This window comes from Triticum urartu, chromosome 3, assembly GCF_003073215.2.
Source record: "Triticum urartu cultivar G1812 chromosome 3, Tu2.1, whole genome shotgun sequence".
NCBI lineage: Eukaryota > Viridiplantae > Streptophyta > Magnoliopsida > Poales > Poaceae > Triticum > Triticum urartu.
The window spans coordinates 211,464,638-211,483,719 of record NC_053024.1 but is presented as its reverse complement, the minus strand read 5'-3'; positions in this window follow the sequence as shown (position 1 = coordinate 211,483,719).

The following is a 19,082-nucleotide window of genomic DNA, read 5'->3' as shown; positions in this document are numbered from 1 at the left end:
GAAGTTTGATGCTTGATGATTGTTTTGAGATATGAAGATGGTGATATTAAAGTTGTGCTAGTTGAGTAGTTGTGAATTTGAGAAATACTTGTGTTAAAGTTTGTGATTCCCGTAGCATGCACATATGGTGAACCGTTATGTGATGAAGTGAGAGCATGATTTATTTATTGATTGTCTTCCTTATGAGTGGCGGTTGGGGACGAGCGATGGTCTTTTCCTACCAATCTATCCCCCTAGGAGCATGTGCGTAATACTTTGCTTTGATAACTTGTAGATTTTTGCAACAAGTATATGATTTCTTTATGACTAATGTTGAGTCCATGGATTATACGCACTCTCACCCTTCCACCATTGCTAGCCTCTCTAATACCGCGCACCTTTCGCAGGTATTATACACCCACCATATAACTTCCTCAAAACAGCCACCATACCTACCTGTTATGGCATTTCCATAGCCATTCCGAGATATATTGCCATGCAACTTTCCACTGTTCCATTTATTATGACACACTCCATCATTGTCATATTGCTTAGCATGATCATGTAGTTGACATCGTATTTGTGGCAAAGCCACCCTTCATAATTCTTTCATACATGTCACTCATGAGTCATTGCATATCCCGGTACATCGCCGGAGGCATTCATATAGAGTCATATTTTGTGTAAGTATCGAGTTGTAATTGTTGAGTTGTAAGAAAATAAAAGTGTGATGATCATCATTATTAGAGCATTGTCCCAGTGAGGAAAGGATGATGGAGACAATGATTCCCCCACAAGTCGGGATGAGACTCCGGACGAAAAATTAAAAAAAGAAGAAAAGAGGCCATAAAAAAGAGAAAAGGCCCAAATAAAAAAATATGAGAAAAAGAGAGAAGGAACAATGCTACTATCCTTTTACCACACTTGTGCTTCAAAGTAGCACCATGATGTTCATAGTAGAGAGTCTATCATTTGTCACTTTCATATACTAGTGGGAATTTTTCATTATAGAACTTGGCTTGTATATTCCAATGATGGGCTTCCTAAAATTGCCCTAGGTCTTCGTGAGCAAGAAAGTTGGATGCACACCCACTTAGTTTCTTTTGTTGAGCTTTCATATACTTATAGCTCTAGTGCATCCGTTGCAAGGCAATCCCTACTCACTCACATTGATATCTATTGATGGGCATCTCCATAGCCCGTTGATACGCCTAGTTGATGTGAGACTATCTTCTCCCTTTTTGTCTTCTCCAAAACCACCATTCTATTCCACCTATAGTGCTATATCCATGGCTCACGCTCATGTATTGCGTGAAGATTGAAAAAGTTTTGAGAATGTCAAAAGTATGAAACAATTGCTTGGCTTGTCATCGGGGTTGCGCATGATTTAAATACTTTGTGTGGTGAAGATAGAGCATAGCCAGACTATATGATTTTGTTGGGATAACTTTCTTTGGCCATGTTATTTTGAGAAGACATGATTGCTTTGTTAGTATGCTTGAAGTATTATTATTTTTATGTCAATATGAATTTTTATCTTGAATCTTTCGGATCTGAATATTCATACCACAATTAAGAAGAATTACATTAAAATTATGCCAAGTAGCACTCCGCATCAAAAATTCTGTATTTATCATTTACCTACTCGAGGACGAGCAGGAATTAAGCTTGGGGATGCTTGATATGTCTCCAACATATCTATAATTTTTGATTGCTCCATGCTATATTATCTACTGTTTTGGACATTATTGGGCTTTATTTTCCACTTTTATATTATCTTTGGGACTAACCTATTAACCGGAGGCCCAGCCCAGAATTGCTGTTTTTTTGCCTATTTTAGGGTTTCGAAGAAAAGGAATATCAAACGGAGTCCAAACAGAATGAAACCTTCGGGAACGTGATTTTCTCACCGAACATGATCCAGGAGACTTGGACTCTACGTCAAGAAACAAAGGAGGAGGCCACGAGGTAGGGGGCGCACCTACCCCCCCCCCCCAGGCACGCCCTCCACCCTCGTGGGCCCCCTGTTGCTCCACCGACGTACTCCTTCCTCCTATATATACCTACGTACCCCCAAACGATCAGATACGGAGCTAAAACCCTAATTCCACCACCGTAACTTCCTGTATCCACGAGATCCCATCTTGGGGCCTGTTCCAGAGTTCCACCGGAGGGGGCATCGATCACGGAGGGCTTCTACATCAACACCATAGCCTCTCCGATGAAGTGTGAGTAGTTTACCTCAGACCTTCGGGTCCATAGTTATTAGCTAGATGGCTTCTTCTCTCTTTTTGGATCTCAGTACAATGTTCTCCCCCTCTCTTGTGGAGAACTATTCGATGTAATCTTCTTTTTGCGGTGTGTTTGTTGAGACCGATAAATTGTGGGTTTATGATCAAGTCTATCTATGAACAATATTTGAATCTTCTCCGAATTCTTTTATGTATGATTGGTTATCTTTGCAAGTCTCTTCGAATTATCAGTTTGCTTTGGCCTACTAGATTGATCTTTCTTTCAATGGGAGAAGTGCTTAGTTTTGGGTTCAATCTTGCGGTGTCCTTTCCCAGTGACAGTAGGGGCAGCAAGGCACGTATTGTATTATTGCCATCGAGGATAACAAGATGGTTTTTTTTATCATATTGCATGAATTTATCCCTCTACATCATGTCATCTTGCTTAAGGCGTTACTCTGTTTTCATGAACTTAATACTCTAGATGCATGCGGGATAGCGTCGATGAGTGGAGTAGTAGTAGTATATGCAGGCAGGAGTCGGTCTACTTGTCTCGGACGTGATGCCTATATACATGATCATACCTAGATATTCTCATAACTATGCTCAATTCTGTCAATTCTCAACAGTAATTCGTTCACCCACCGTAGAATACTTATGCTCTTGAGAGAAGCCACTAGTGAAACCTATGGACCCCGGGTCTATCTTAATCATATTAATCTTCCCATACTTAGTTATTTCCTTCGCTTTTTACTTTGCCTATATTTTACTTTGCATCTTTATCATAAAAACACCAAAAATATTATCTTATCATATCTATTAGATCTCACTCTCGTAAGTGACCGTGAAGGGATTGACAACCCCTTATCGCATTGGTTGCGAGGAGTTATTTGCTTTGTGCAGGTACTAGGGGACGCGCGCGCAACCTCCTACTGGATTGATACCTTGGTTCTCAAAAACTGAGGGAAATACTTATGCTACTTTGCTGCATCATCCCTTCCTCTTCGGGAAAATCCAACGCGGTGCTCAAGAGGTAGCAGGGCTTGAGAGGACGGGGTGCTACCATCATCGGAGGGCTTGTAAAGTATCTCTTGAGGTCTTGAAATGCTAGGTTGGCCTCTGGGGTCTGCTCGAACGAGCCCTTCTTCTTCACCATCTTGAAGAACGACAGGGCACGCTCCCCCAGCGAGGTCACGCAGCCCGCGAGCTTCTGCATTTCCTTGAGAGTTTGTGGCGGGCTCATGTCTTCGGTCGCCTTGACCTTCTTCGGGTTGGCCTCGATCCTCCTGTGCGACACGAGGAAGCCTAGTAGCTTGCCGGAGGGGACACCAAACACGCACTTCTCTGGGTTGAGCCACAGGTCCACCTGGCGCAGGCTGGTGAAAGTCTCCTCCAGGTCTTGAATGAGGGTTCTTGCCTCCCGAGATTTTACCATGATGTCGTCGACATATGCTTCAGTGTTTCTCCCTAGCTGCTGGCCCAGGCCGATGTGCATCAGCCGCTAGAAGGTCGCACCAGCGTTGCGTAGCGCGTACGACATGCAGGTGTAGCAATATACCCCACACGGGGTCAAGAAGGCTGTCTTCTCCATGTCCTCCACCACCATCTTGATCTGGTGGTATCCCGAGAATGCATCCAGGAAACACAATAGGTCGCACTCGGCGGTGGAGTCGATGATCTGGTCGATGCGTGGGAACGGGTCTTGGGGGCAGGTTTTGTTAAGGTCGGTGAAGTCGACACACATGTGTTCCTTCCCACCTTTCTTGGGCATGACGACGGGGTTCGCCAGCCATTCCGGGTAGCGGACCTCGCGAATGACGCCTGCCGCTTGTAGTTTGCGAGTTTCCTGGACGACAAAGGATTGCTTCTCCGTGGACTTCCGTCGCGCCTTCTGCTTCACAAGGCACACATTGGGGCACACCCTTAGGTGATGTTCGATTACCCCCCTTGGGACCCCTACCAGTTGCTTGGGCTCCCAGGCGAATACCTCCTTATTCGCGTGGAGGAACTTCACCAATGCCTCCTCTTGATCTGGGTCAAGGTTGGCGCCTATGGTGAAGGTGGCTCCCGAGGATCCGTCCTACTCGACCAGCACTTGCTTCGTTTCGGCCCGATCCTAAGTGAACAGTTGCTTCTTCTTCGTTGGCGCGGCCACCTTAGCCCCTAGGGCAGCTTCGTCGGACGGGCGTGCTGCTGCGGCGGCCCTGAAAGCGAGCTTGAGGGCCGCCAGAGCCTCCTTGGTGTCTCCAGCCACGGTGAGGACGCCGCTACTTCCCGGCATCTTCATGAGGTTGTAGGCCGGATGGGTCGCCGCCATGAACTGAGCCAGGGTAGGGTACCCGAGGATGGCGTTGTATGGGAGGCTGATGCGGGCAATGTCGAAGTCGATCAGCTCGGTGCGGTAGTTGTCCCGGGTACCAAAGGTCACCGGGAGGCGTATTTGCCCCAGGGGACTGGTGAATCCGCTACCGACTTCGGAGAAAGGCTTGGTGGGGCGGAGCCGGCCGTACGGCACGTGAAGCAAGCCGAAAGCTTCCACTGAGAGCACATTGAGGCCCGCTCCGCCGTCGATGAGGGTCTTGGTCATGGCGACATTGCAGATGGTGGGTGTGCAGAGCATTGGGAGCGCGCCCGAGCCAGCAGTGGCAGCGGGGTGGTCCCCTGAGTCGAAGGTGAGGTCGGCCTTGGGCACCGCCCATCCTGGAGGGGCTCCCTACTGCACAGAGGCGGTGCCGATCTGGCAGAAGAACTGCTTGACATGGCGGTCCGAGGGCGGTGCCTACGAGCTGCCGGGGAGGGCCGTGATGGCGACAGGCGCCAGAGCCACGAAGCGCGCAACGAAAAGGCCGCGGAGCTCCTCCCAAGAAGCCACAGAGGATCCTGGCAGGCTGAGCAGCCAGGCGCACGGCACGCCAGCGAGGGCCATTGATGCGGAGCATCCCACGGTCATCTCCATGTACACCTTCATAGCACATCAAGCCCCAAGTGGACCTACCGGACTTAAGGTGAACCCGCTCCTCTTCAAGAGTTACATGAATATCCATAGGACTTGGTTGCTACCTCACCATGGATCATTGTGCATCACTAGGTACGAGGACGACCGCTACCAAGCAGTTGGGGAGCATCCCGGAGGCCAAGGAGAAGGACCCCAAGGCCACAAGGAGGAAGAAGGAGTGCAACAAGATCAACTATGCACCTCCCAAGCGACTCATGCCCACAGGCCTCGAAGACCCCGTCCGCATGGACTACACAGGGAGCTGGCGCTGGAGCACCCCGTGCGCACGGGCTTGTACCATTCCCACGGGAGCCCGTGCGCATGGGCCCAACTCACCCCATGCGCACGGGCCCTACTGGATGGACGACTGTGATTGCTGTTTGGGCCTCCTCTTCATCCACCTCGTCCCGCACCTCCAGCCACCTATATATTCCGTACCTAGACCATTTGTTAGGGTTAGCAAAGTATATGTGAGACATTTGTGAGCTTTGCTCCTTGTACACCCTCCTTTTGGAGATCTAGACCCCTCTTGTGAAGAATCCTTGGGATTATCAAGCCCTCCTCTTGGAGAAGAACAAGATCAAGACCTCACCTAGTGGGAAGAACTTACCTAGTGCTATTTTCCTTGAATTGTTCATGTAATCTTGTGGATATCATGTGTGCTACTCTAGTAGATGTGATATTTGGGTTTGTTTGAGTGTTTTGTGTCTTGTGTTCTTGAGTGTTCTTCCTCTTTCCCCCCTCCAAGTGTGAAAAGATCCCCTCTAGTGTTTTTCCCTACAACATCTTGGTATCATGAGAAAGGTTGATTCACATCTTGGAGTCCCATCCCCCCCATTTGCTAGCTTGATTTTGTTGTTTTTCGTCCAAATTCGAAAATATCCACCAAAAATAGCCCCAAATTTTTTTGTGATTTGTTGGTTTGATGAGGTTTTGTTGGATTTGATCCATGGATTTGCTTGGTTTCAAGTGGATCTAGGGTTCCTCCACCTTCCCCTACCTTCCATCCTTCGATTTTGACCTTAGATTCGAGATTACCCGCGGATCCGGAGCAGTTCATCCGCTCGCAGAGCACCCCATGCACACGGGCCATCGGGACCCCATGCACACGGGCTTCGCACACCCCGTGCACACGACCCCTCCAGTGTGCTTACGCCGCTTCCCCTTCGTCCCCCCCCCCTCCCATACCACCCCATACCCCCAACTAAACCCCAGCAACGAAACCCATCCATTTGGGGCCCAGATCGCGAAGAACTCCGCCAAACACGCGTGTCCCAGGTGACCCCGTGCCCTCGATGTGTGTACCGTGTGCACAGGACCCCGTGTCCATGGGCATTGGACCCCGTGCGCACGACCCCCCAGAATCAGCCACGAGCACTTCACCGTTTCGCCCATAACTTCCACATCCGGAGTCCGATTTTCGCGTTCTTTAGCTCGTTGAGTAGCTATTGACATCCCCCATCCACCTAGATAGGTTCCAACACTATTTGACTCCATCAAAATTTTGAAATTTCGGCATCTTTGCCTAGGCCCTCCACCATATCATCTGCAAAACCACCATAGCCTTCCGCAATCTAACCCTTTTTGCTCCATATAGCATTTGTGGTTGTTTGAGTGGTGACTTGAGTCTCCTAAGGTGTTTAGGATACTTAGGGACGGGTCTACATCATCTCTGTATCTACATCAAGACCACCTCCACTCATCATCGCCACGAGGTCGTCATCGACCTCGACCACTTCACCATTTTGACACCCTAACTGTAAGCAAGAACGGTAACCTCTATATCATCTTGGTATCGTGGTATCCCATCATTGTACATTCTTTCCATTACATTGTTAACCCCTTAGCCTTTTTGCGTCACTTGCCTATCGAGACTAGCCATTTGAGTATTGCCGGCAACGTTACTTGTGCACATTAGTGATCCGTACCTTCCATTGCCTACATACCATATCATATTGGTATCATCTTGGTATAATCATATCATCCCTTGTGTCACAAGATTATTCCCGCATATACACAATTGCTATCTTGGTTTGCACATTTCGCATAAGTGGCCATACAAAAAAAAGAGAGAATAAGCTTTTAAGCAAAAAGAGAGCAAAAGAAGCTTGTAAGCAAGAGCCATAGCATCGCCACATTGCATACCATACTAATATATTGATCATCTTGGATCATCGTATGCGAAACACCGGAACATCATACACATAGCATACTTGGGATAGAAAGCTCATACATTTTGCATCTTATAGGTTGTGCACAAGTGTCGTATCCGCCTATTGAGCAATCGTGCTAGCGTCTCTCTTGAGTTGTGCAACACGAGCGTTTTCCGTGGATTCCACATTTTGTGCTCATTCCTTGGTTGCATGACCCCATTTATCTATCCGTGTGTGTGTTTCCGTGTGCTACATATTGCTATTGGTCTACTTGTTTCACTTGCGAATTTGTGAATCTTTTCCAACATTATTGACTCTTGCTAACAATTTGCATCAAATTTTTGTGCCACTATCCTCACCGAGCTCCACCATAAGCTTCTACTTGTAGGTGTGAGAAACAAACCCGGTTCCAATTCTACTATTGTGGCATTACATTGAGTGACACTTGTTACATCCTCAATCCTCGGAAAAGGTAACTTCGGTATTGTTCTCTCATTTTCCTACTCACTCCACTTGGTTATGATGGATAGGCCAACTTCGTCGGCGAACCCGCTTTTCGAGGAGCAAGAAGGTGATCATGACTACTGAGGGAGTCCTGGATTAGGGGGTCCTCGGACAGCCGGACTATATACTTTAGCCGGACTGTTGGACTATGAAGATACAAGATTGAAGACTTCGTCCCGTGTCCGGGTGGGACTCTCCTTTGCGTGGAAGGCAAGCTTGGCAATTCAGATATGTATATCTCCTCCCTTGTAAAGGACTCTGTGTAACCCTAGCCCCTCCGATGTCTATATAAATCGGAGGGTTTTAGTCCGTAGGACAAGAACAATCATACCATAGGCTAGCTTCTAGGGTTTAGCCTCTCCGATCTCGTGGTAGATCAACTCTTGTAATAGTCATATCATCAAGATCAATCAAGTAGGAAGTAGGGTATTACCTCCATCGCGAGGGCCCGAACCTGGGTAAACATTGTGTCCCCCGCCTCCTGGTACCATCCGCCTTAGACGCACAGTTCGGGACCCCCTACCCGAGATCCATCGGTTTTGACACCGACATTAGTGCTTTCATTGAGAGTTCCACTGTGTCGTCATCATAAGGCTTGATGGCTCCTTCGATCATCGGCAACAATGCGATCCAGGGTGAGGTTTTCCTCCCCGAACAGATCTTCGTATTCGGCGGCTTCGTACTGCGGGCCAACTCGCTCGGCCATCTGGAGCAGATCGAGAGCTACACCCCTGGCCATCAGGTCAGGTTTGGAAGCTTGAACTATAGCGCCGACATCCGCGGAGACTTGATCTTTGACGGATTCGAACCTGTGTCAGCTACGCCGCACAGTCACGATGAGCATGATTTAGCTCTACCATCGGACAGTGTTCGGGAGATCACACCTGTAACTACTCGGGCCCTCAATCCGGAACAGATCGCGCCGTCTGAGGACGGGTGGATGGACCCCGCCACGGAGGCCGCACATTCAGCGGCGATAGAGCCGAATACTGACTTCACCTCCTATTAGACCTGTGTTTCCGGACACTCGGATTCGTCCCCGGCCACAGACTCCGAACCGCTCGCGTCCGTTCCCATCCAATCTGATTGGGCACCGATCATGGAGTTCACCTCCGCGGATATCTTTCAGCACTCGCCCCTAGGCGACGTGCTAAACTCATTACGGTCTCTCTCCTTGTCAGGAGACCCTTGGTCGAACTATGTCCGGCTCGAGTGGGAAGCGGACGGCGAAGAAATTCATTCCCCACCCACCACCCACTTAGTAGCCACTGTCGACGACCTAACCGACATGCTCGACTTCGACTCCAAAGACATCGACGGTGTGGACGACGATGCGGGAGACAAACAGGAACCACCGCCCACAGGGCGCTGGACTGCCACCTCATCGTATGATATATACATGGTGGACACCCCCAAAGAAAGCGATGGCAATAAGGAAACAGAGGATAATCCCCCCGAGAAGCAATCCAAGAATCGGCGTCATCGGTGCCGCTCTAAGCCCCGCCATAGCAAAAACAGCGATACCGGCACAGGAGACAATAACGCTACTAATAGTGCCGAAGACGAAGACAATCCCCTCCAGCCAGGCTTTGAGCAGGAGGATGGGCAAGCCAGCCCTAAGGAACATGCAACAGATGGAGAATCATAGGATGCCAATTACATGCCTCTCTCCGAAGATGAGGTGAGCCTCGGAGACGAAGAATTTATCGTGCCTGAGGATCCCGTCGAACAGGAGTGCTTCAAGCGCCAGCTTATTGCCACAACAAAAAGCCTGAAGAAAAAGCAACAACAGCTTCAAACTGAGCAAGATCTGCTAACAGATAGATGGACTGAGGTCCTGGCAGCCGAGGAACACGAACTCGAGCGCCCAACCAAAAGTTTCCCAAAGTGCAGGTTGCTACCCTAACTTGAAGAGGAATCATTAAAGCCTGCGCTTCCAGCGTATGATGCGGCAGAACGGCCACCTCGTGGCCGAGACAAAGTGGCATATAAGCCCGAAGTCCAGCCCGCACCTCGTCGCCAGTCAAACAAGAACAGCAAGGCCCGGGGTAACACGCATGACCTGCGAGACGTATTGGAAAACAAAGCAGGACACAAAAGATCGATCTTCGGATCAGGAGGGCGCGCCCCAACACATGACGATGACCATCATGCCGGATATACCAAAAGCAAATCCAGCCGGGCCGAACACAGCACACAAGACTCGTACAAACTGTGTCGTGACATAGCCCGGCACAGAGGCGCCGCACACCCCCTATGCTTCACTGATGAAGTAATGGATCATGAATTCCCAGAAGGGTTAACATTGAATCATATGATGGTACTACTGACCCCACGGTATGCATAGAGGATTTCACCCTCCACATTCACATGGCCCGCGGGGATGATCTACATGCCATCAAGTACCTCCCGTTAAAATTCAAAGGACCAGCTTGACATTGGCTAAATAGCTTGCCAGCAAACTCCATCAGAAGTTGGGAGAACCTGGCAAATGCATTCCTGGACAACTTCCAGGGCACTTATGTGCGACCACCGGATGCTGATGATTTAAGTCACATAACACAACAGCCCGGAGAGTCAGCCAGGAAATTTTGGACTCGGATCCTAACCAAAAAGAACCAAATTGTGGACTGTCCGGATGCCGAAGCCCTAGCGGCCTTTAAACATAACATCCATGACGAGTGGCTCGCCAGACATCTCGGCCAAGAGAAGCCAAAGTCCATGGCAGCCCTCACAACACTCATGACCCGCTTCTGCGCGGGCGAGGATAGTTGGTTGGCCCGTAGCAACAACACAGCAAGCAACCCTGGCACATCAGAGGCCGGAGACAGCAATGGCAAGCCACATCGCAACAGATACAAGTGCCGCAACAACGGCAATAACGCCGAAGACACGGCAGTCAATGCCGGATTCAGTGGGTCTAAATCCGGTCAGCGGAAAAAGTCGTTCAAAAGAAACAATCCGGGCCTGTCCAGTTTGGACCGCATACTCGACCGCTCGTGTCAAATTCACGGCACCCCCGATAAGCCAGCCAACCACACCAACAGAGAATGTTGGGTGTTCAAACAGGCCGGCAAGTTGAATGCCGAAAGCAAGGAAAAGGGGCTGCATAGCGACGACGAGGAGGATCCCCGGCCGCCGAACACAGGAGGACAGAAGAAATTTCCTCCCCAAGTGAAAACGGTGAACATGATATACGCAACCCATATCCCTAAGCGGGAACGGAAGCATGCACTCAGGGATGTCTACGCGATGGAGCCAGTCGCCCCAAAATTCAACCCATGGTCTTCTTGTCCGATCACTTTTGATCGCAGGGACCACCACACTAGTATTCGTCGTCGTGGTTTTGCCGCATTGGTCCTTGATCCTATCATTGACGGATTCCACCTCACTCGAGTCCTTATGGACGGTGGCAGCAGCCTGAACCTGCTTTATCAGGATACAGTGCGCAAAATGGGTATAGACCCCTTGAGGATCAAACCCACAAAAACCACCTTCAAAGGTGTCATACCAGGTGTAGAGGCCTGTTGCACAAGCTCAATCACACTGGAAGTGGTCTTCGAATCTCCGGATAACTTCCGAAGTGAAGAGTTAATCTTCGCTATCGTCCCCTTCCGCAGTCGCTATCACGCACTACTCGGACGAACCGCATTCGCTAGATTCAATGCGGTACCGCATTATGCATACCTCAAGCTCAAAATTCCAGGACCTCGCAGGGTTATAACAGTTAACGGAAACACAGAACGCTCGCTCCGCACGGAGGAGCACACTGCGGCCCTTGCAGCAAAAGTGCAAAGCAGCCTTTTGAGGCAAACCACCAATTCGGCGACAAGGTCCATAGACACATTCAAGCGAGTCCGGAATAACCCGCAACAGAATCAACAGACGTGTTTAGAGCTCGCCTAGAATTTCAGCCTCCGTCCTAGTCCCAGTCAAGCGACGAAATTTGCGCCGCGCGTACATAACTATGCACTAAAGATACCATGGGTATAGGCGAAGGCACAACTATGGCACGTCCCACAATGCGGTTCAACCGCCTCAGGACCAGTATATCTTTGTCATTTTCTTCCTTTCAGGACCCTATTCTCTGGAGGCCCTCTCCGATAGCTAGATCATCAGACCCATCACGGGAGGGAAGCACCAAGGGAGAAAGAAGCTTTGACGTACAAGGGAATACCCAGGTGGTCTCTCATACCGATCGTTATACCTGTTTTACATACCCGCATGCAGCTCGCCCTTGGATCGGACATGTCAGATAGTCCTATTTTTTCTTATTGTACTACTTATACACATACGCTTTGACGTATCCTATAAATAACAATGCACAGCGTCAGCTTATTATTACATTTCTTCATCTTTTTTCCTTGTTTGTCTATTCACGACAAGTTGCTCCCGTACATTCTGATACAATCAGTACGCCAAGGGCTTCAGTGTACCCCATAACACGGCAAGAAAAGTCCAAACACTTTCGACAGTGCGGCACCCCAAACTTATAGCAATATATGCATCAGCTCCGAATCATGTCTTGGGTCAATAGTTGGGTTTGCCCGGATCCCATGTTTTGGTGCCTTACGTTCCGCTATATCGGCTAAGGTAGCACTAGGAGAACTACTGTGATTGTGTCCCGGTTCTTCCGGACGAGCACCTCAGTAGAGAAAGCCGAAAACTGACTGTCATGATGCGGCGAGAGCTGGTCGCTGTTCGAGAGGTCCCAAATCCCAAAAGATTTTTTCCGCTTCAGGCGAGGAGTCGGCCTTGTCCGATTTAGGCATTCATAGCGCCCCAAGTTCGGCCTTCTGAATACTAGGGGCTTCGCCAAAATGTAAAATTGTAGACTTCTATGGCTAAGTGAGGGTGATAAAGCCTTATAGTCTGATTGCCTGGTTCGTTGTGCTGAGCACCTCCTTCAAAGGACCCAAAACTGGGATAAAGAGTGATCAGATTTATCCCGAACACCTCAGTACTAACTACATGGGGGCAGAAGCCGACGACTAGCCAACTCTCAGATTTTATAAACGGCCGCACAAAAGGTAATATTTTAAATCAACAAGCTTTATATAGCGCAGACGAACTCGTTTTCATATTACAGGATCACACGAGTACATTCATTCAAATACTACATCCTTAGAACATTCCTCCGCCACAAGGCGGGCACCCTTCAGGACGCTGTCATAATACTTTTCGGGGCGGCGATGCTCCTTGCCCTCCGGCGACCCCTCCTTCACCAGCTTCTCGGCGTCCATCTTCGCCCAGTGCTCTTTCGCTCGGGCAAAAGCCCTGCACGCACCCTCAATGCAGACGGACCACTTTATGACTTCAAGTCGTGGGCAGGCATTCACAAGCCGCCTCACCAGGCCGAAGTAGCTACCTGGCAGGGGCTCGCCATGTTGGGGAATGTTGCAGAAAACAAAAAATTTCCTACGGTTTCACCAAGATCCATCTAGGAGTTCATCTAGCAATGAGTGATTAGATGCATCTATGTACCTTGTAGATAGCGAGCAGAAGCGTTCAAAGAACGGGGATGAGGGAGTCGTACTCGACGTGATTCGAATCACCGAAGATCCTAGCACCGAACGGACGGCACCTCCGCGTTCAACACACGTACGGAACAGCCACGTCTCCTCCTTCTTGATCCAGCAAGGGGGAAGGAGAGGTTGAGGGAGATGGCTCCAGCAGCAGCACGACGGCATGGTGGCGATGGGGCTGCAGTACTCCGGCAGGGCTTCGCCAAGCACTATGGAGGAGGAGGAGGTGTTGGAGAGGGAGAGGGAGGCACCAAAGGCAAAAGGTAAGAAGTCCTCCATCTCCCCCACTATATATAGGAGGGCCAAGGGGGGGCGCCGGCCCTAGGAGATCTAATATCCTAGGGGGGTGCGGCCAAGGGGAGGAATCCCTCCTCCCCAAGGCACCTAGGAGGTGTCTTCCCCTCCTAGGACTCTTCCCTCCTTGAAACCCTAGGCGCATGGGCCTCTTGGGGCTGGTGCCCTTGGCCCATGTAGGCCAAGGTGCACCCCCTACAGCCCATGTGGCCCCCGGGGACAGGTGGCCCCACCCGGTGGACCCCCGGGACCCTTCCGGTGGTCCCGGTACAATATCGGTGACCCCGAAACTTGTCCCGATGCCCGAAATAGTACTTCCTATATATAATTCTTTACCTCCGGACCATTCCGGAACTCCTCTTGACGTCCGGGATCTCATCCGGGACTCCGAACAACATTCGGGTTACTGCATACACATATCCCTACAACCCTAGCGTCACCGAACCTTAAGTGTGTAGACCCTACGAGTTCGGGAGACATGTAGACATGACCGAGATCGCTCTCCAGCCAATAACCAACAGCGGGATCTGGATACCCATGTTGGCTCCCACATGCTCCTCAATGATCTCATCGGATGAACCACGATGTCGAGGACTCAAGCAACCCCGTATACAATTCCCTTTGTCAATCGGTATGTTACTTGCCCGAGATCCGATCGTCGGTATCCCAATACCTCGTTCAATCTCGTTACCGGCAAGTCACTTTACTCATACCGTAATGCATGATCCCGTGACCAAACACTTGGTCACTTTGAGCTCATTATGATGATGCATTACCGAGTGGGCCCAGTGATACCTCTCCGTCATACGGAGTGACAAATCCCAGTCTTGATCCGTGTCAACCCAACAGACACTTTCGGAGATACCCGTAGTATACCTTTATAGTCACCCAGTTACGTTGTGACGTTTGGTATACCCAAAGCACTCCTACGGTATCCGGGAGTTACACGATCTCATGGTCTAAGGAAAAGATACTTGACATTGGAATACTCTAGCAAACGAACTATACGATCTTATGCTATGTTTAGGATTGGGTCTTGTCCATCACATCATTCTCCTAATGATGTGATCCCGTTATCAATGACATCCAATGTCCATAGTCAGGAAACCATGACTATCTGTTGATCAACGAGCTAGTCAACTACAGGCTTACTAGGGACATGTTGGTGTCTATTATTCACACATGTATTACGATTTCCGGATAACACAATTATAGCATGAATAAAGACAATTATCATGAACAAGGAAATATAATAATAATGCTTTTATTATTGCCTCTAGGGCATATTTCCAACAGTCTCCCACTTGCACTAGAGTCAATAATCTAGTTACATTGTGATGAATCGAACACCCATGGAATTCTGGTGTTGATCATGTTTTGCTCTAGGGAGAGGTTTAGTCAACGGATCTGCTACATTTAGGTCCGTGTGTACTTTACAAATATCTATGTCTCCATCTTGAACATTTTCACGAATGGAGTTGAAGCGACGCTTGATGTGCCTTGTCTTCTTGTGAAACCTAGGCTCCTTGGCAAGAGCAATAGCTCCAGTGTTGTCACAGAAGGGCTTGATCGGCCCCGACGCATTGGGTATGACTCTTAGGTCGGTGATGAACTCCTTCACCCAAATTGCTTCATGTGCTGCCTCCGAGGCTGCCATGTACTCCGCTTCACATGTAGATCCCGCCACGACGCTCTGCTTGCAACTGCACCAGCTTACTGCCCCACCATTCAAAATATACACGTATCCGGTTTGTGACTTTGAGTCATCCAGATCTGTGTCGAAGCTAGCGTCGACGTAACCCTTTACGACGAGCTCTTCGTCACCTCCATAAACGAGAAACATTTCCTTAGTACTTTTCAGGTACTTCAGGGTATTCTTGACCGCTGTCCAGTGTTCCTTGCCGGGATTACTTTGGTACCTTCCTACCAAACTTACAGCAAGGTTTACATCAGGTCTGGTACACAGCATGGCATACATAATAGAACCTATGGCTGAGGCATAGGGGATGACACTCATCTCTTCTATATCTTCTGCCGTGGTCGGACATTGAGCTAAGCTCAATTTCACACCTTGCAACACAGGCAAGAACCCCTTCTTAGACTGATCCATATTGAACTTCTTCAATATCTTATCAAGGTATGTGCTTTGTGAAAGACCTATGAGGCGTCTTGATCTATCTCTGTAGATCTTGATGCCTAATATATAAGCAGCATCTCCAAGGTCCTTCATTGAAAAACTTTTATTCAAGTAGGCCTTAATGCTGTCCAAGAGTTCTATATCATTTCCCATCAAAAGTATGTCATCTACATATAATATGAGAAATGCTACAGAGCTCCCACTCACTTTCTTGTAAACGCAGGCTTCTCCATAAGTCTGCGTAAACCCAAACGCTTTGATCATCTCATCAAAGCGAATGTTCCAACTCCGAGATGCTTGCACCAGCCCATAAATCGAGCGTTGGAGCTTGCACACCTTGTCAGCATTCTTAGGATCGACAAAACCTTCCGGCTGCATCATATACAATTCTTCCTTAAGGAAACCATTAAGGAATGCCGTTTTGACGTCCATATGCCATATTTCATAATCATAAAATGCGGCAATTGCTAACATGATTCGGACGGACTTCAGCTTCGCTACCGGTGAGAAAGTCTCATCGTAGTCAACCCCTTGAACTTGTCGATAACCCTTAGCGACAAGGCGAGCTTTATAGATGGTCACATTACCATCCGCGTCTGTCTTCTTCTTAAAGATCCATTTATTTTCTATGGCTCGCCGCTCAACGGGCAAGTCAGTCAAAGTCCATACTTCGTTTTCATACATGGATCCTATCTCGGATTTCATGGCTTCTAGCCATTTGTCGGAATCCGGGCCCGCCATCGCTTCTTCATAGTTCGAAGGTTCACCGTTGTCTAACAACATGATTTCCAAGACAGGGTTGCCGTACCACTCTGGTGCGGAACGTGTCCTTGTGGACCTTCAAATTTCAGTAGCAGCTTGATCAGAAGTATCTTGATCATCATCATTAACTTCCTCTCTTGTCGGTGCAGGCACCTCAGAAACATTTTCTTGAGTTGCGCCATTTTCCGGTTCAAGAGGTAATACTTCATCAAGTTCTACTTTCCTCCCACTTACTTCTTTCGAGAGAAACTCCTTCTCTAGAAAGGATCCATTTCTGGCAACAAAGATCTTGCCTTCGGATCTGAGGTAGAAGGTATACCCAATAGTTTCTTTAGGGTATCCTATGAAGACGCATTTTTCTGATTTGGGTTCGAGCTTTTCAGGTTGAAGTTTCTTGACATAAGCATCGCATCCCCAAACTTTTAGAAATGACAGCTTAGGTTTCTTCCCAAACCATAATTCAAACGGTGTCGTCTCAACGGATTTCGATGGAGCCCTATTTAAAGTGAATGCGGCAGTCTCTAAAGCATAGCCCCAAAAAGATAGCAGTAAATCGGCAAGAGACATCATAGGTCGCACCATATCTAATAGAGTGCGATTACGACGTTCGGACACACCATTACGCTGAGGTGTTCCAGGCGGCGTGAGCTGTGAAACTATTCCACATTTTCTTAAGTGTGTGCCAAACTCGTGACTCAAGTATTCTCCTCCACGATCTGATCGTAGAAACTTGATTTTTCTGTCACGTTGATTCTCAACCTCACTCTGAAATTCCTTGAACTTTTCAAAGGTCTCAGACTTGTGTTTCATTAAGTAGACATACCCATATCTACTCAAGTCATCAGTGAGGGTGAGAACATAACGATAGCCACCGCGAGCCTCAACACTCATTGGACCGCACACATCAGTATGTATGATTTCCAATAAGTTGGTTGCTCGCTCCATTATTCCTGAGAACCGGAGTCTTGGTCATTTTACCCATGAGGCATGGTTCGCACATGTCAAATGATTCGTAATCAAGACTCTAAAAGTCCATCAGCATGGAGCTTCTTCATGCGTTTGACACCTATGTGACCAAGGCGGCAGTGCCACAAGTATGTGGGACTATCATTATCAACCTTACATCTTTTGGTACTCACACTATGAATATGTGTAGCATTACGCTCGAGATTCATTAAGAATAAACCATTCACCATCGGAGCATGACCATAAAACATATCTCTCATATAAATAGAACAACCATTATTCTCGGATTTAAATGAGTAGCCATCTCAAATTAAACGAGATCTTGATACAATGTTCATGCTCAGACTTGGCACTAAATAACAATTATTGAGGTTCAAAACTAATCCCGTAGGTAAATGTAGAGGTAGCGTGCCGACGGCGATCACATCGACCTTGGAACCATTCCCGACGCGCATCATCACCTCGTCCTTTGCCAGTCTCCGCTTATTCCGCAGCTCCTGCTTTGAGTTAAAAATGTGAGCAACTGCGCCGGTATCAAATACCCAGGAGCTACTACGAGTACTGGTAAGGTACACATCAATTACATGTATATCACATATACCTTTCGTTTTGCCGGCCTTCTTGTCCGCTAAGTATTTGGGGCAGTTCCGCTTCCAGTGACCACTTTCCTTGCAATAAAAACACTCAGTCTCGGGCTTGGGTCCATTCTTTGGCTTCTTCCCGGCAGCTTGCTTGCCGGGCGCGGCAACTCCCTTGCCGTCCTTCTTGAAGGTTTTCTTACCCTTGCCTTTCTTGAACTTAGTGGTTTTATTGACCATCAACACTTGATGTTCCTTCTTGACTTCTACCTCTGCTGATTTCAGCATAGCAAATACTTCAGGAATGGTCTTTTCCATCCCCTGCATATTGAAGTTCATCACAAAGCTCTTGTAGCTCGGTGGAAGCGACTGGAGGATTCTGTCAATGACCGCGTCATCCGGGAGATTAACTCCCAGCTGAGTCAAGCAGTTATGCAACCCAGACATAGTGAGTATGTGCTCACTGACAGAACTGTTTTCCTCCATCTTACAGCTGAAGAACTTGTCGGAGACTTGATATCTCTCGACCCGGGCATGAGCTTGGAAAACCATTTTCAGCTCTTCGAACATCTCATATGCTCCGTGTCTCTCAAAACGCTTTTGGAGCCCCGGCTCTAGGCTGTAAAGCATGCCACACTGAACGAGGGAGTAGTCATCGGTACGTGTCTGCCAAGCGTTCATAACATCTTGTTCTGCAGGGAGAACAGGTGCATCACCTAGCGGTGCATGTAGGACATAATCTTTCTTGGCAGTTATGAGGAAGATCCTTAGGTTCCGGACCCAGTCCGTGTAGTTGCTGCCATCGTCTTTCAGCTTGGTTTTCTCTAGGAACGCGTTGAAGTTGAGGACTACGTTGGCCATTTGATCTACAAGACATATTGTAAAATATTTAGACTAAGTTCATGATAATTAAGTTCATCTAATCAAATTATTCAATGAACTCCCACTTAGATAGACA